This window comes from Artibeus jamaicensis, unplaced genomic scaffold (genome assembly GCF_021234435.1).
Source record: "Artibeus jamaicensis isolate MK-2021 breed Jamaican fruit bat unplaced genomic scaffold, CSHL_Jam_final scaffold_1964, whole genome shotgun sequence".
Taxonomy (NCBI): domain Eukaryota; kingdom Metazoa; phylum Chordata; class Mammalia; order Chiroptera; family Phyllostomidae; genus Artibeus; species Artibeus jamaicensis.
Window position 1 is genome coordinate 71,513,442 of NW_026522030.1, and position 19,885 is coordinate 71,533,326.

Below are 19,885 nucleotides of genomic sequence, written 5' to 3' on the forward strand. Positions count from 1 at the left end.
CGTGTTACCCAAAGCACCCGAATTATTCCTTACCCAAACCAGCGGGAAAATCAAACCTCAAGGAAACCGTGGCCTGTGGGAGTCTTCCCTCACCTGCCACCGTCCTTGATTTTACTGACACTCCTTCCGTGGGAGCCTTTGTCCATTAAGGCTTCGCCCACCAGAAGCGTCAAAGTAGGCAGACCACACACAGAACTACACCGGCCTCTGCCCTCGGAGAGCGTGAGGCTGAGTGCCCCCAAGGGCAGGACTACAATACCCACAATGACCCAGGGCGCAGAACTACGCTACCCACAGTGCCTTTAGAGCGCCGATAGGCCAGGTCCACTGTGCCTGGAAGGGCGGGAATACTGTACTCAAAACGCCCCAACGCTGAGTGCCGTATCCCAGAGGCCCTGGGATTCCAGCCCAGGTTCTCCAAACCGGCGGAATGCGCTCCTCCAACGCCCCAGGGCACAGGTACGCCTACCCACACATCCCCGACTTGTATCTTCTGCCAAAAACTCTGGTACTTGTACCTTCAGCTTTATTGATCCCTCCCAGGTGTGTCAGAATTACAGCCAGTTGGGCTCTGGACAAATTGAGAAAAATCAGACAACTAAAAACAAACTGACTTTGGGGTACCTGAGAAGGGTGATTCAGGCTTGCACTAAAATCTTTCATTTTTTAAATTTAAAATGTAATTTTTAATTATTTTTTAAATGAAAAGATAGTTACCTGGATGTGTACTTGTCCTCCATCCTGCAGATTCAGCCCTGGGTTATTAGATTTAAATAACAGCACATGATGAATTAACCTCTAACAAATGTCAAAGTTACTGGCGTTTTTCTTTTTTACAGAGAGGATTATGAAGGTTTTTTTTTTTTTAAGAGAAAGCACAAAACTACACATGAAGACATTTAAAGCTACAATAATTAAAATTATTTTACTAAAAGTTATTGCTTAGCTATGCCACAGCAGAAAGCTCAGAAACATCATGCTTTATAAAGAGACACACACTCTTTTTCTAGGAATCTGATGAAAGTGTTTTCAAAATACTCCATATTTGCTTCTGCTCAAAATGAAATAACAGGAACCAGATTTAGCCTCTTGTCTGAAACAACTTTAAAAGGACATATATGAAACAACAGTTTTGAAGATACTGTGCATAAGTCAGTGAATGGGTAAGGAACTGGGTGAGCTATTGAACTGCCCCATGGAAATTTCAAGTCACAGGACAGAGAAGGGAAACCCAAGAGGAGGGTCCTTGGCTTCAGGTATCATTTTAGTGACAACCAACACGTTCATGTGTAAACCCCAGGAAATAAACAATGGAAAGAATTAAAGGGAAATTACCTTGAGCTCACATAGAACCTGAAATAGTGCCTGTCCTCAATAGATAGTAGTTACAATCTTCATAATTCAAATGGCATGGAGCAAAGTACAACAGGTCCTCAAAAATGTTTCATTTGGCATCATTTCATTATAATGTTGGTGAGGGAAAAAAACTGATTTTTGGTCGCAGGCACTGTGTGTGTAGAGTTTGTAGATTCTCCCCTTGTCTCTGTGGGCTTTCTCCAGATACTCTGGTTTCCTTGCACATCCCCAGATGTGCACATTAGGTTAATTGGTGTGTCAAAATTGGCCCACTCCTAGTGAGAGCGTGTGTGTTTGTGTGTGTGAGTGCACCCTACAAAAGAATGACACCTTGCCCAGGGTTGGTTCCTGCCCTGCACCCTGAGCTCCCAGAATAGGTTCTTGCCTTCCTCAGTCCTGAACTGTAATAAGTGGTTTGGAAAATATCTTGTTTTAATTCATCTTTCTTAAATATATGTATAGCTCACATTTATTTCAGTATTTAATGTTAGAGTTTTGGGGTCTTTATTTTAAAATTTGGTGATGCTTTCGTGACCAGAAATGTAGACTTTAACTCTTATTTATATCCATTAACATATGGTGAAACTGGTTTCATTATATGTTGTTTTGCTTAAAGTTGCAGTTTTCAAGAACCTACCCATGACATTAAGTGAAGTCTTTTTGTACTCACAAGAGTTAGCCTCAATTAGGGAACAAAATTGGGCCTAAATGCTTGATTAAGATTATTTTTATATTAAATTTGAGGGAGAAGTCTGTTGAATACATTTCAGAAGTCTTAAAAGGTATTTTCATTTTTGCATGAATCACATATACAAAATTATACATGTTCTTATGTAAATAAATTTTTAAAGAAAACTTAATTCAGGACCTCACATAAAATGAGCTGTAAATTTAATATAATCCAATTAAAACAACATTTGCATGTATTCAACACCTCAAAGTAATTCTAATATACAGGGTCTGGCAGAAGTAGGGCCTGCTTGAGTGTGGTTGTGAGGGTAATAATATGGGTGTATTAATTTATAGTTTTAATTTGAACATTTCACCTAAAATGTCATTTGATGTGCTTGAGTGTGATATTGTTACGTTACAGAATTACATGCTTATGATTTTATAATAAAAGATTTTGTAATAAAAAGGGGTCATTATTTGTGCCAGGCCCTGTATACCTGGAGGACTATTCATGATATTTATCAAGAAAATGGTGATAAATAATAAAGCTCAATTTGTTCTATTACTAGCATTTTAATATGAAAGTATATCCATCAATGTGACGGTGATGCTAGTCTGCTAACTAGAACTAAAGGGAAAGTCAGTAAAGTAAACTAGAAGGTAGAAGGGAGGGAGAAAGAAAGGGAGAAAAAGTGAGAAATAGGATTTCAGATCAGTCTGGAATGCTTGACAAAACAGATACTTTTTGGGAGAGATTAAGCTAGTTCACAAAACACATATAAAAGCAGAAATCAGAGGTTTAGCAGGGTGAAATAAAAGTGATTTTGAAAATACCCTGTGGTGTGGAAGGCCTTTGCATGTGTCGGACCACCACAGAGGCCATCAAGAAAAGAACGCCTCAAGACAACAGTGCCAAAGCCAGTGTGCTCATGCTGGTCGCAGGCATCTTGGTCTCTCATTTCTCTGGGCTGAAATCCAGCTGAAGAGAGAAGAGGACATTTCTATAAACTTTTTTTCTAGGTATGGCAGCTCTAGTGGCTTCCGTTTGGCCTGTTCCACCAGGGCAGCCCTTACTCCACAGGTCAGAGGACTGATGTGGGAATTCCTCCAGTGGTTAGGTATATCTATTCTAATTATACATCCCATAAGCAGTGAAATAACCACTGAATGGGTTTTTAGACCACTGGTCACACTCCGAGACACACCTGAGCTACAATTTCATTCATCATGGGACCTCCATAAGCCCCTATTCTGACTGGTGGACCATAGTAACATTTTGAGTCTCCTATAATTAGTGTCAATTTGGAACCAGTGCCCAGTAGTCCCCAAAGAGTCTCATTATTCCCTTTTCCCCAGTATAGAGTCACCCTGGTGAAGGTCATGGGACCCTTTAGAAAAGACTGAGAGAGTTTATTACCTCTGGATTTGACAAGCAAGAAATGCTAAAGGGAGTCCTTCAGGTTGAAATGAAGATACTAGAAACTAATTTGAAGCTGTGTGAGGATATAAAGATCTCAGGTAAAAGTAAATACACTGGTAATTATGAAAGTTAGTATAATTATAATTTTGGTTTGAAGCTCCACTTTTTATATTCTACACGATTGAAGAGACAAATGCATAAAAAGCAATTGTTAACCTGTGCTATTGGACATACAATTTATTAAAATATAAGTTGTGGCAACAAAAACATAGAAGATGTAAAGCTATAGAGGAACAGAGTTTTTGTATGCTATAGAAGTTAAGTTCATGTCACTTCAAATTATATTTATATTATTTTAGCATGTTAAATGCAATCCTCATGGCAACAACAAAAAGTGTCTAAAGAACATACACAAAAAGAAATTACAAGGTAATGAAAACATTTTGCTACAAAAACCAACAACACAGAGAAGGCATTAATAGGAAAAATGAGAGATAAAAAGTTTATAAGGCATATAGAAAACAGGGACAATAACTAAGGGGGGTAGAAATGGGAGGGATGTGGGGAGCACAGGGCAAGGTGGGCTGGGATGGTAGAAATAGAAAGAAAACTACTTGAAAAATAATTAAATAAAAAAATGAAAAGAAAACAAATAGTAAAATGGCAGAATGAAGTCACTTCATTAGCAATTTCTTTAAATTTAAATGGATTACACTCTTTAACCAAAAGACAGAGGTTAGCAGAATGTACTTAAAGAAAGCACAACCCAACTGTATATTTTCTACAAAAAATTCACTTTAGACCCAAAGGCAAAAATGGGTTGAAAGTAAAAGGAATGTAAAAAATATTCCATGCAAATTAAATAGTAACCAAAAAAGAGTTTAGGTTAGTAGACTAGTATCAGAAAAAACAGACTTAAAATCAAAATGGTTACAAAAGACAAAGAAGGACATTATATATAGATAAACATTTCAATAGAGCAAGAAGATATAAAATGATAAGCATTTATGCACCTAACCGGCCTTAGGCTTTATGAGCCAGTGGGTGTGCATGGAGATGAGAAGGCAGTAGCTGCTTTTCTCTTCCCATCAGATCAGAGACAAGAACACAATCCTGCAATACTGAAAGTTCAGCTATCAGAACACTAGAATTACAACAAACTACTAGCCAAAAATGTACAAGCCTTCTACAAGTTGTGAAAATGAGCTACACTAGAACACATTTGCTGATGAGACCAACATGATGGGGCTGCTGATGGCCAGAGCTATATGACAAGACTGAAAGAATATTCACTTTCACATCTGCCTATCCAGTGAGGTCAGCACTTGTGGACGGTTACCAAGGCCATTCACAGGAACTCACAGATCTGATAGCTACACAATAGCTACACATATACACACAGAGTTAGAGAGAACTAAGTTTATTGAATAGTTTGCTGAAAACAAAATGTAAAGTGTTAGGAAGTAATTTCATAGTGGCTATTCTTTTAAGTATTGAAAGTTAGCAATTTAGAGCAGATGGGATGAATCGATACTGTAGATCAGGGTTTGAGAAAGAGTTCTCTAAAGAACCAGAGAGTAAATATTTTAGGGTATACAAACTTTATGTTCTTTGTTGCAACTACTTAACTTTGTGTGAAGGCTGCCATAGACACTACATGAAAAAAATTAGTGCGGCTGTGGTCCAGTAGACTTTTATTTATAAAATATCTAATGGGTTGTAGTTTGTGGATAATTCATAAGACACATATCATTTTTATTGGTAAAGAAAGAATCTGGTAGGTCTGAAAAGGTCTGGGATACTGAGTTTATTTAAGCATCATGGTGTTTTTAATCAGCTTCAGGTGGACAGAACCAGGATAATGGAACAAGCTATAAAAATTGCTATCTCCTGTGCATGAGCTATTGCAGGAGGAGTTTTTCCTTTCACAACAAATTGTAGAAAAATGAGAAAAATAAATATTGGGTGCCTTGACACACCACTGACCATCTGGCACAAACCTAAATTCCAGCTCCTCCTGGTGGGAAGCTACACATTGGGAGCTCATTGACATTGCCTGACACCCTAGATAAAGACAGTAAATACCCTTGATATCATTTCCAACAGGGGACTTCAGGAGTGCAGCTCACAACTTAAAATTTATTAAAGGAAGGAGTCATTAAACATACCATTTGCCCTTTCAATTCCCAACTTTTGGCTGTTGTGATAGCCCATTCGTAATGAGAGGTACCTTACAGTCAACTACCAAAATTCAGACACGAATGTGCCACTACTAAGTCTTCCATTCCCAACATCATCTAGTTAGTTAATCAAAGACATTCAAAAGGCTCCAGGAGACTACTTTGCCATTATTGATCTAGCTAACACATTCTGTTCAGTATTGATTGTCCAGAAATTCCAGCCATGGTTTATTTTCACTTTTATAGACTCCAGTACAACTATCTTTACCCAGCTGCCTGTGGTTATCATAACAGCCCAGCTATTGCCTATAATCTTTGCCAACAAGACCTGGATTCCCTTACAGTGCCCTCTTGTACTATCTGGCTGTACATTGATGACATTCTAATTTGAGGCCCTTCATAGGATGTGACTCGAGGCCTTAACATGGCTCATGATCAATCTACTGTAAAGATGTTAAGATATTGCCTCCCACAGAATTCAAGAGCCAAACACAAGTGTTAAATTTCTGGACATTAATTAGTCCTCTAAAGGCCAGGAAATTCTACTTGTAGTTAAACAACCTTTGACAACGATTTTGTCTTCCCACAGGGTCTGGTCTACGGCTCCCAAAATATCTGACTACAACATACAAAGATCATCTCAACCTCCCTCATATATAAGCACAATGCTTTACACCCCCTGACTTCACATGTACAGATCACACCTTTGGACACACAAACACACCCCCAACACACACACACACACACACAGTTTCTTTCTTTTTTGTAACAAGCTTAATTCACTTTATTTTCCTTGTACAAAATTATGTGGTGGCCACAGCTGGAGCCTGGGTCCTCTGTACAGAAACTCTGATGTGGGTCTTTACAAGATGGTCAGTGAATTCCTGACAGGGAGACTTGGTGAACACATTCTCTTTCCACAGGTTGGGGGTAAGATAGCTGCAGGTCTAAGAGATGGCATTAAAAGTGGCCTTGGCAAAGTTGCCCAGGGTGGCAGTGTAGCCCCTGGTTGAGGTGTAGCAGTCAGTGATACCAGCCAACATCAGCAGCCTTTTGGACACAGGGGCTGAGATGACACCAGTGCCCTTGGGTGCAGGGATTAGGTGCACCTGCACAGAGCCACAGTGTCCGACCACCTTGCAAGGTACAGTGTGGAGCTTGCCAATCTTTTCCCCCCAGTATCCTCACTAAAAGGAACAATAGAGAGCTAGGCTGGGATGATGGCCCCATGGATGGCACAGTCTCTACCCTGAAGACATGATCACACACTCAGAATCTACTATGTGAAGAAATGGCTGCAAACTGTAATGGGGATGAGTCTGGTGACAATGGCATTGCTACCTAGATGTCTCTTCAGGGAGGGACTGTGTCCTGAGTTGAGAAAAGCTGGATTGGGAGGCAGCATCAGTTTCCCATGCTCTAAGGACTGCCACAAGTACAGAGAGCTGCCTTCTAGCTGATGTCATCCTCTTTCAGGAAGGCACAGATTCCACTGGCTGGAGGCAGAGTGAGGAAGACCTGACTGGGCATTGTGGCAGACAGCAGGGACCCATGAGAGTGCCTGAGCTGTAGGCAACAAGCATCAGGGCACAGAGAGGTGCAGACAGGGGCTTGCTGGCTGCTGGGAGCACAACTGAGTGCATTCTACTTTGCTTGAGCAATTTTGGAGCCCCAGGAACCTGAAGAGCACCAGCTTTGGGGAGGACATAAAGGGGAGGTGGCAGATGTGAGGCTGGGGCCAGGTGAGAGAGACTCAGGGCAGAGGCAACAGAATGAAGCCAGCAGCATTTGGGTCCAGAAAGCAGTGCAGGGCAAGCTGCTCTGCTGGTACCAGAGCCTAACCTGAGCAGGCACTGATTTGGGCAGTGAGATGCTCCTAACTTATTCCCATTGGCACCTGCAAAGCTGCTGACCCACTTGCTCCTGGTGTTTCAAGACACCACATGGTAAAGAACTGCCATACAGACCTATATGATGTGTTAGGTCAAATGGGTCAGCCAGAATGACCATGTCACCCAGGAGGGCCAGAATGAGGTCATGCACCCATAGTTGTGAGAGGTGCAGATCTAGGTCTTGGCACTTGGTAGATGAGCTATTTGAACTGGAGAATTACTGGTGCCGGGGTGTGGCCTGGAGCTCTGCGGGATCACCAACAGTCGCCAGGCCCATGCCCGCAGTACATACTTGTGCAAGAACTTCAACCAGGTGTCTCTGGACAAGGAAGTACCTCTAGACCACATGGTTCTCCTGCAATGCCATGCACCAAAGGGTGTGCCTGTGGCTGAGGTGGAATGGCTCGAGAATGAGGACATCATGTACACCACCCAGTACCCACTTCCTGCTCACCAATGACCTTATTATTCACCAGGCTCACCTGTTAGATATGACCAAATATACCTGTGTGGCCAAAAGCATTGTGGCCAAGCACTGCAGTACCACTGCCATAATCTCATCTACATGAGTGGGGAATGGTCAGCTGGGCAGATTGGTTGCCCTGCTCCAACTACCATAGACACAGCTTGCAGAAGTGCACTTGGACCTGCAACAACCCCATCCTGCTCAGCAGAGAAAATTTCTGGGAAGGCCAGGCCTTCCTGCACTACAGTGTTCCCAGTGGCTGGAACATGGACAGATAAGAGCAATTTGTCGGCCTGTAGCACTGAGTGTGCCCACTGGCACAGCTGAGAGTGCATGGCACCCCCGCCCCAGAATGGAGACCAAGACTGTAGGACTCTTCTTGACTCCATGAACTGCACCAATGAGCTGACATGCAAAATAAGAAAATTCTAAGTGACCCCAAAAGCAACCTCTGGAGCCCTTGGAGGATGCGGCACTGGACACCGACCTCATGGTGTCCATCCTCGTGGTGGTAGCTGTACTCATGGTGGTGGGAGTGGGGAGTATACTGCTGCAAGTGCTGTGATTTGGACACTGACATCACTGACTTGCCTGATGCCCACACTGGAGACTTCCACCCAGTCAACTTCAGGTCTGAAGACCCAACCACCTGCAGCTCCTATACCTCTCAGTGCCTCCAGAATTCATAGCCAGTGCTGGCATTTACAGCAGTCTTGTTTTCTCCCTGCAGGGCATGGCTGACAAGATCCCCATTATCAACTTGCCCCTACTGGAACCCCTATTCAGCCTTAAGATCAAGCTTTACAACTCTAGCATCACTGGGTCTGGGTCAGGCCTTCTGGACTGAGCCAACTTGCTGGGGTCCTGCTGCCCATCACATACCCTGTCGATTTCTCCTGGGATGCCCAATTTCTGTACCTGTGCAGCACCAGCTTTGGCTCCCAGCAGCTCTTGGGCCTGCCATGTGATACCAGGAGCATCATCAGTGGCACCTTTGGCTGCCTGGGCTTGAAGCTCAGCATCCCCAATGCAGGGGTCAGCCTATTGGTACCCAGTGGAGCCATCCCCCAGGGCAAGTTCTACAAAATGTACTTCCTTACCAACAAGGCAGAAAATACACTCCCATTTTTGAAGGGACAGACAGAATTGAGTCCTTCTGTATCCTCCAGACCTATTGGCCTACTACTCTGAGCCCTGTAATCCTCATGGTGCCCTATAGCACTGATCAGTGTCAGCAACCGGATCTTCCAGCTCAATCACTGGGAGGCAGTGGTGATCCTGGATGAGGAGGCCCTGGATACCCCTTGCTACTGCCAGTTGGAGGCCAGGTCCTGCCACATCCTATTAGACCTACTTGTTCATGGGTCAGTCCTATTCCTGCTGGACAGTCAAATGGCTCCAACTGGCCATCTTTGCCCCAGCCCTTTGTACATCCCTGGAGCACAGCCACAGGGTCTATAGGACACACTGAAGGAGGTGCTGGAGCTGGAGCAGACCTGGGTGGCTACCTTGTGAAGGAGCCAAAACCCCTACTTTTTAAGGACAGTTACCATAACCTGCCTCTCCTCCATGACATTCCCTGTGCCCAGTGGAGGAGCAAACTGCTGGCCAAGTCACCTTGTATCACATTTGGAGTGGCAGCCAGAAGCCCCTACACTGTGCCTTTACCCTGGAGAGGCATAACCTGGCCTCCACGGAGTTCACCTGTGAGATCTGCATATGATAGGTAGAAGGAGAAGGCCTTCTCTGTCAAATGCAGCCCAGGATGTCTATGAATGCAGCCCAACACAAAATTGTAAATTTACTTAAAACATAAGATTTTTTGTGATTACATATTGCAATGTATGTAATATGTGGCCCAAGATAACTCTTCTTTCATTGTGACCCAGAGACACCAAAAGTTTGGATACCCCTGCACCTAGGTCTTTCTGACTGCTGCCTGTCAGGCCAACAATACGCCTGTCTTGGAAGGTTCCACTCTGCACGACTGTTTACCTGGCTCTCTCCTCTAAGGACCTTGATGCCTGTACCATACAAATGCTAAAGAAGTGTCCACCAATCTAAGCTACAGACATCTTTCAACTTCTCTGCATGAAGAGTGCCCCAAATCACCAACATCTGTGGGGATTCTTTGGCCCTAAAAAATGAGCTGACCTGATTAAGAGCAAATGTAATGATTCAGAATGACCAGGGTCCATGCACACATAGAAGGGCCCACAACCCCAGATGCTCCACTCACAATTCATGTGGACCCTCCCATACATATACTCACTGGTGCCTGAATATTGTTGCTTCACACACATACGTCCAGACACACACACAGGTGGTGTGCTACTGAATGCTCAATAACACTTTAAGGGGATGCATGAAAGACTTCATTTGTGGTGTTTTCCTGGCATAAATATTCCCAGCGTGATTAATTTCAAGCCACCCACCTGATTCACACAGAGCTCTGAAGAGACATGCACCACTGAAAATCACAAGGTAGTATGAACCAGTTCCAGGAAATCCATACACTTTTTAAATATATATATATATATATATATATATATATATATATATATATATATATATATATATATATATATATATAGTTTTTTTTTGGAGACGAATGGGAAGGGGAAAGAGAAAGAGAAGGAGAGAAATATTAACGTGTGGTTGCCGCTCATGCACCCTATACTGGGGACCTGGCCTACAAACCAGGCATGTGCCCTGATTGGGAATCAGACCATCAACTCTTTGGTTCACAGGCCCATGCTTAATCTACTGAGCTACACTAGCCAGGGCAATCCATACCCTTTTAAATGACTTTGTGCACACAATAAATACACTTACAACCTGAGTATGACCCTCAAATCCCATCCCAGATATATAAACAAATTTAATTTACATATATGAACATACACATACATTTTCTCCCTCACTGAATATATAGGCAGACCACTTCTTACTGCAGAAAAACCATCATGAATATTCACATTCTATTCCTAGATAAGGAATAGAATGCTTATCAACATGGATCTGAATACAAACATGCAATTGACATACCACCCAGATGTACATGCACACAGGCTCTCTAAAACCAGGTACACAATTGCCTCCTGTACCACTCCCCCCCAAAAAAAGATCCATATGCAATTCCATAGCCCTAAAATACACATATTCACAATTTCCACACACACACAAACATACAAAGACTCTTTGTTTCCAAACACACAAAGTGAAATCTCACATCCCCTAAAATACACACACCATAAGCTCCAAGAATTCAAATACATATGCAGTCACAAACAATCTGTACTTATTAAATACATAAAAGTCCACCTCGCAAATACTGAGGAGACACATACAAGCATCACCACCAAATTCTGAAAACATCACATTGTAAAATAGACACCAAGAATACCCTAAACCTCCTGATACACTCACAAATCCCAAATACACACACCCACAAACCACTCAAGAATATACACCCCATTCGCTTAGATACAACAAAAACCATAACAGTCCCTTAACTCTCACTAATATACATAAATAATTCCTCATACACTATGGAAACACACATCCCAGCCCCTGAATACATAGATCCCCCAAACACTACACATTGTGCCACCTCTACAGAATACAACCTCATCATCTCTTCTCTTTCATATATAACAAAAACACACACTATATATTTTCCCTAGCCTCACCCTAAATATACAGACAAACCACTCTCACTACTTACTACCATACAAAACACCTGTAAACCACTCTAGTGTTCTCCAAATAAATATTTTAAATACTCCTAACAATCCCATATGCCCTACGAACAAAGTAACTCATGCACCTGGTGACAGATACATGCACAAACCTGTATATGAGGGGTACATGTACAAGACATATAGAAATAAATATCTTCAGCAAATCATGTAAGAAACAACTTCCAAACATCGAATTATCCTTAATGAGTCAGCTCTCAACCTCCATAAATACTAATAGTCATATTGCACACATCTGATACATATAAATACAATTCTCCCATCCCTTGTGTAAACACAGATATCTACCTCTTCATAAAAAACATACATACTCACTTCCCAAAATCTATTAGCCTTATACCCCCTGCTGAAAAATATAAACACATAGCTTCAGCAAATATTTCTCCAAATGGCCATGCCCCTTGAATATACACCCAAACTCAATACACACACACTCCAAATATACCCACAATTACCCACTATTCCACATATATGCAAATATAACACCCTTTACCCCATTCCCCAAACACACGTGCCATACTACCTGCGTATACATAACCCCACACTCCCAAATTCTCACACACAACTCTTCCAACTTGCAGAATACAGAATCAAACATCACATCACATCACATCTGCATATGCAACATCTGCCAGTCTGATAAAATAGCCTCAGACTTGCCCTATACACACTCAAATGGGCATAGACAGAGCCTGCAAAGTCCTAGAAAGAAATGCACATAACCACACCACATGCCCTGAATACACAACGACCTTTCAACATTCCCCAAAAACAAAACCGAAAGATCGCACACCCAAGCGCCTCTCCTTTGTCCATATGCATGTGCACATAATCCTTCCAAATCAGCCATCAGACAAATCCCGGGGCTCACAGGAGGAAAAAAACGGGTATACATTTCCCCAAACTCCCAATCACAAACACCTAGCTGCCAACTCCTTCAGTGTACATGCAGTACAGCTCAGCACCCTCCAGATACAACACTCAATCCTACACGCTCTCACAAAAACACAGGCATGACCTCCCCTTAATCGCAAATATCCACAACAAAACTGACCTGCATGTTCTAGTAAATGTATCAGATGCCTACCAACCAATTAAATACGCACAGACCCCATCGGTGCTTGCAAGTCCATGATTTGACAACAAACTGCATTACTATTAGACCCAGCAAAGTTGCTCACCTTATTGACAGGAATGCAGTTTGAATGTAATTGTTGGTTGAGATTTGCACATTAATTAAGAACAAAGGCCTTGCTGAAAGTTTTGCCCAGGACAGACCTGAGTCACAGAGTGCCCCCTCTCTGAGCTTGTTCCTCCATTCTTGGTTCTTGCCTAGCTCACAAGAGACAAATTCAAATGAGAGGCATATATATATATATACATATATATATATATATGTGTGTGTGTGTGTGTGTGTGCCTTTATATATATATGTGCCTATATATATACATATATATGCCTTTATATATATATAAAATGAGATAGCAAATGTTTTGTGAAATACATAGGAGCACAACGGTGCAAGCAGGCACCTGGCTAGTCTGAATGCCCATGTACAGAGGAAATAAAGTTGTTAGTAAGTTTATTGTATACAATTGAGACAAGGCTACAAGTGAGCACTCAGCTAATCTGAGTGTGCCAACTACTGGGGTTCAAAGGTTATATACTTTAGTCAGTTTCTAGGCTCCCCCCTTCTAAACCTTGGGAATAATGTACAGCTAGTATTGTACAGCTGTTCTTTGTGAAAGCTTTCTTTCTCAGCTAGTAAGGAATCACTAGTTAATTTCTTCTTTTTGTCCAAGTTAGAAATTGGTACAGAGGCTCCCTTGTCCGGTACACAGTGTTTTAAGGACTCCCTCTGCAGCACTGTCTTTGCTTGTGATGTTTGGAATGTCTGGCAATTTTACTGGACTGGGCTCATAACGGCTGAGTAGTGGGTGAGACATGTCTCCCTCCCCTCTGCCTTAGTTTACTACCTAGCCTACCTAACAAAACTATGAGGAAGTATGTGAAAGGGTCACCTGTTTCCACTCATTGTCAATGACTTGAGCTGATTCTTGCTGAACCAGAGGACAATTTTCAAATTTGGAAAAACTGCCCTGGAGCATCTTGTTTTATTCACAATGCAGGAGACTCAGAATGACCCTTGGAGCTTAACAGCTCACCCCTATTATTAGAGTTGCCAGTCACTGCACATCCATGCAACTGGTCCCAGTGTTGCCAATTCCCTGGTGTAAACCAGAAGTGAGCTATATGGGGGCATGAACACAACACAAACTGGGGACAAAAATTGTTCACAGTGTGAACAACAGTGAGGGAAGTGACCTCTGGGGAATGAAGTGTCAGCACATCCCTTACCTCCTTGTTTGTATAAGACTCTAACGGTCACCATGCCAGGCCCGGTGCCTAGCCAGGATAGCCTTATGGACCCTCCCTGCTGGCTAGCGCATTCGTGGTTTCCAGAGTGGACTGCAACATACAGTGAAGTTGCAAGGCAGAGCACTGCCCCAGTGGGCTTGCTCGTGTGTCCCAGGGGAGGCACCTCTGGAACCCACACAGGATGGCCCTGGGGGACAGCAAAGAAATGGATAGTAGGGGCTCCCTGTGAAGCCTCTCAGGCAAGTCATCCTCCTCAGGAACCTCTGTGACCTTCCCTCCTTCAAAACCTGCACCCTGTGAAATGAGCACTCACAATATTAAAATTGCAAACAGTTTTGGGGAGGTCTACCTAAAGCACATATCCTCAGATTGGGGCACCTGTCTTCATGCCCTTTGGACCACATTTCCATGGTTTCTAAAAATAGGTCTTTTTCTCCTAGCAAGTCTGGATGTTCCATTCAACGATTCTGGCAAAGAAGTCTAAAAGCTGAGAAACACTTGAAGAGATACTGGCCTGAATCCATTCATAGAACACATCTACTGTACTAGATAAAATATTCATCTTAGTGTATTTATATAGTATACAGAAGTTTTTCAATATATGTTGATTTGCAGATGTTTCCATTGCAAGGTTGTTATTATAACGTTGATCAAGGCATGACTGTATGGGCCAGTTTTTGTTGACACAGCCAGAAGCATGGGAACAAGTTCACCCTCCCCTTCCCTGTTTTTTTACATTATATTGCAGAATTTCAGTTGGGAGTAAAACACATGTATATTAGGAGAATCAATGAACTCACTTGAGTCTGTCATACTTTCCAAAGAAACTAAAATCATGTGATTTTCTTTCTGGTTTTTTGCAAGAAGGGAAAGAGGCAGGAGAAAGATTCGTCATTGCATATTTCCATGTTGCACAATTTAACTGTGAACCATGCAAAGACATTGCTTGTTTAAAACAATAACTTAAAATAATTTAAAACATAAAAACTTAAACATTGGACAACATGAATACTCTAAGAAACAAAAAGAAGTAATTTTTTTTGTCTGGGCTGTGTAGGCTACAGGACCTTCTACTGATGGACTGGGGCAGAGGGGGTCATTGGTAAGGCTGGGCCAGCTGCAGTCCACAGACCTTCCAACACTAGACAGCACTTGTGGCCACAGGACTGCTTCCTAAAGAATGATGTGCACACAGCAACTGAATATGCTGGATCTGCCGAGTCAATCCTAATTTCAAACACCGGGTTCCGTGTGGCCATAAGTAGCTGTTACGTTCTTCAGGCAATATGTTCTGAATTTTGTTCAGAAACTGTAGCCTCATTGAAGTAAGCAAAGAGCCAGATAGGGAACAGATGGAGGAACCCAAAACTAGGTTGATGGATCAAGAGCTGAAATAAAGTGAACGTCAAGTATAAAGCCTTGGTGCTGAGAATCTAAAAAGACCAATGTATAAATTGCCTAATTTGGCATACACCAATTTTGTTGCCACTTAAATTTGAAAGAAGCGATTGGTTCTTGCTGAACTGCCAGAGCCCTGCATGGAATGTCTCCCCACCCTCACCCACCCACAGTCACCTGCCCGCTGCCCTTCCCCTGCTACAGAATGTCTGGAGTCCTACACTTTACTTGTTTAAATTCAAACTTCTCCCTCCTTCAATGGATGCTGAGCATCTGTTGGAGTGGGTAATACTCTGGTCCTGGACTTGAATTTTCTCATTGTGGAGGCTACTGGGCAGTGGTGGTCAGTGCCCAAGCCTGTGGGGGTGCCTTCAGCAGGAGGTAAACCTGTAGATTGGAGCAGGGTGTGTTTTAGAGACCGAGCTGTCCCTCAAAACTTGACATAATATATGATACTTTCACTGGGGAAACATCGTTTGGACAAAGTGAGGAAGGAGAGAGCACTGGAATTCCAAGGCCCTGTCACCAGGGGAGGCTGGGGGTGAATGTCAGCAGGCACTCAGATTCTTTCTAGAAGGGAGACAAACCACTTTGACACGTGTGTGTACACAGTAGTGGATTGTATCATGGTGGTGGCACAGGGAGGGTTATGGGAAAGCCTAGTTCTGTGTCCTGTTCTTCAGACACCTGCAGCTTTCTCCACAATATCTTTCTAAGGGATTGGAAGTGACTATACGAGAGCTAATGGGGGCAGTGAGAAAAGGTGGTCTGGCCAGAAAATTGTCCAGTGGGGCTGTCTGTGGTCAAATTAATAACAAAATGTTCTCCCCAAGGGCAAGGCTGGAAGGTGCTCAAACCATTGCAGCCCAGAGCTTCGCCACTCTTTCACCCAGAGTTCAATTCTCCTCAGCCCAGGGAGCTGCTTGTTGTCTTGGATTCCATGTGGGCAAGGCAGCCATGTAACTTCCATCGAGATGGGGGTAGGTTCCCCTACTTGTCCTCATCTGTGGCAACACCATTCTTCAGACCTGCTTTTTCTGCTCATGTGTCTCAGGGTATCCCCTCTGCCCTCCTTTTAACTTTGAGATGAGGAGTTTGCTCATAGTCCATGTCATCGCGTAATGAACACAAAACACAGGCGGAGCATGGTTCGTTTTCCTGCTAAAGGTCTGTGAAGGTGGTTTTGTTTTTAAAGGTGAGGGGAGTAGCACAGAAGCAGGGAGAAGATCTTCCGTTTACCACCAGTAAACATCCAAGGACACCTGTCCTGAGTAATTATAGGCACATGGTATGTTGCTTTTTCTCCTAGGTCTGCATGAGTTCCTCTGAACAGGGATGTGTTCCAGACAACTCTGTCCCACTGACGCCTGGCTCACACCTAGTTCTTACTCTGTCTTCACTTTCCATTGTTGGGATTTGGAAGGGGAAGGACCAGTTTCTAGTCCCATGACCAATCTAACATGACAGTAGCTATGGAACTTTCTGGAAACCTCCACAGACAGCCTCACTGTTCTCAATTCCTGGGCCCTTTTCTACCTCTCTGCAGCAATTGCTGGATATTAAATAATAAAATCTGAGGGACACGACACCTGCTTCACGGAGCCCTCCACTGGGAACGGAGCTCCTGAGGATGGCCGTTAGTCTGAGTGCTGGGGCTGCAGTGGCAGAACCTGGATGTTAACTGTTTCTGTTGGTTCTGACACACATTTGCATGCCAGGCTGGTGTGTGAAGGGGTAATATCAGGGTTCTTGGTATCTTCTTGTAGACAGATATTACTCAAGTGGTTTTGTATTGTGCAAGTACAAGAAGGAAAGACAGTGATTCATATTTACAAAAAGAAAGACTGAGGAGGAGACTGGGGACTGTTCACAAACCCTTAGGTGTCCCAGAACTTATCTTGGAGAAGGTTGATACCACTAGTGTCTCTGCCTAAGGTTGTTTCCCACAGAGCAGATTTGTGTCCAGTGCCATGTCTTGGGGGACAGCCTCAGAGACTGGCAGGGTTAGGTGCCAGGGCATCCTTAGGGAAGCTCTCTGAGTCAGCACTGGCTGGACTATTTTGCCTTGGCAAACAGTGGTCAGGGAGCCTTGGTGAATGGGGAGCAAGCTCTCCAGTGGAATAATCTTCAACTAGTGGTTGTCAGAGCAAGACAATGAGTTGAAGACATTTGCAAAGTCCACAATTTGCCCCATCCAAATGGCCCTCACCTGTCAAGACTTACCACTCTGATTCCCCATTGGCTAAAGGGGACCCAGAGTGGCCCAATCCTGTTTGCTAATTCTCCTACTCCATCTACCCATTTCTTTAGTCTCAACAGCATCTGCAGTACTTGGACCAGATATGATTTTGAACCCTGGTGCCTCCATGACTCCTTTCACAACATTGCACTTTCCCCCACCCATTACTGTCCCTGTATACTGGCCATATTGAGAGAAGCACCTGTGGCCCCTCATGACCCTGTTGTCCCTCCTGGCCACCGCCTGGTGTTGCTGGCTTTGCCAAGGAAACATATGGAAGCAGGATATTCCGGTTATGGCTTTTCTGGGACTGGTGCTTGCAACATCATGGACCGGGTCAGATCAGAAGCAGGTCACCCATACTCTCCTCAAATGCAGAGCATTGTCCTGACACAAACGCCCCTCAACTGGGGTACTCTAGGGGCTCTCTGTGGAGGTGCTGTATGTGCTGCACTTCTGATTCTTGGAAGTCTCTGCAGTGGAGACAATTATGCCTGTCTCCACTTTTGAGGGCACCCAGGTCAGTGAGGGAGGCTGGTGTTCCAGTCTTCCTCCCCAAGCTCTACCATCTGCTGCCTAGCTGATCCCCATTGCCCCACCATGAACCCTGGGCCACAGCCATATGGGGCTTCCAGCAAGGTTAGCCTGGCCACCACTCAGTCCAAGACCTCACCAGATGACTCCTATAACCCCAACAGTGTGTACTAGAACTTCCAATGCTTCAAGGCCCTGGTCTAGAAGCACCTTCTCCAGAGTCCTGATGCAGAAGCTCTTTCCTGTTTTCTCATGTGAGTTCTCTGGTCAGGCACACAGCAGAATCACCTGGGGCTTTACATAACAGAGACTGGCTTCTCCTGGGGTACTGGAAGGAAGGTTTGAGGGTGGGGTCCCAGCTATAGAGTGTGAATGGACAGTCAGCCTCAACTCATGGGCTGGCGTGAATGTGCAGCAGTAACAATAGGAGCTGGGAAGGCTTGTCTTTGCACACACAGTTGCCTCCTGCTTCCCCTGCTTGAGCTCAGTCATGTTGGGTGGTAGGTGGGAACATGTGCTGCACAGACCTGGGTAGGTCAGGCAGGTGGAGGCCAGGCTGTAGACCATGACTGACCCTGAAGTATTACAGCCCAGTGCTCAGGTCTCTGTCTCACCTGAAGTCCATCATGATGTTGGAGGAGGGAATAGGGCAGACCATGAAGGAATGGCAGCACAAAAGCAACTATGACTAGATTATCTATTATCTGATGGCAGAAAAGTGAGTCGGGGTTTGGGTCCCAACCCCTGTGGGGAATGGGCTGATTGACTGGGAGGTGGGACTCTGATTGAAGGGCAGGGTCCAGCTGTGGCAGTGCTCATCAGAGATGATGTTGTTGGTTGGCATAGGGTCTCTGCAGCCCAGAGGCCCTTCTTGCCTCTGGAAGCCTTTTCTTCACCTTTAGAGCATGGGTTCTTCTGTCTTATCTGCCCCCCAGAGCTCCACCCTCCTCTAATCTTGACCCATCCTTTGCTGCTCCACATGAAGGCTCAGGACAGGCAGATGTGAATGTGCCCAACCAGTGGGGTCAGACTCCAGCCAGATGGGCTGTGCAGAGAATGTACTCGACCTGCCAGCCTCCTGCCTCTTCAGTGACTCAGGCACTGACAGCTCCAAGGCACTTCCTCTCCATCCCTCCATCAGCTGCTGCCTTTGCTGGGCTCCAGGCACCTCCTTCTCAGCACATCCTGTGCCTCCCTTACCCTGCAGGTTCATGGTGTCTGAGAAAAAGGAGGAGATGTAGATTCAGAAGTTGCAGTTGAGGGACTTCCAGTCAAGATAGAAGCATCAGTGGATACAGTTTTCCACCTCACATAACCAAAAGAAAGACAACAATAAATTAAAAAAAAATAACCAGAACTGCCAGAAAATCAAACTGTATGGAAGTCCAACAACCAAGGAGTGAAAGAAGAAACATTCATCCAGACAGGTAGAAGATGCACAGAGAGGCAGCTAGAGCAGAAAGAACTTGTGGCAAGGCAGTGGCTGGAGAACCATGTAGGCAAGGCAACAGCTGGCAGACTGGGTGGTTTCACATTCGTATGTGATAAACTGGGCGGAGCAATGGGGAGCAAGGCAGACCATGAAACT

General features: G+C 44.0%; 1 pseudogene; it reads left to right on the forward strand.

Moving 5' to 3' along the window:
• Positions 1–401: 401 nt before the first annotated feature.
• LOC119040347 (netrin receptor UNC5B-like) lies at positions 402–18,273 on the forward strand (annotated as a pseudogene).
• Positions 18,274–19,885: the final 1,612 nt, after the last annotated feature.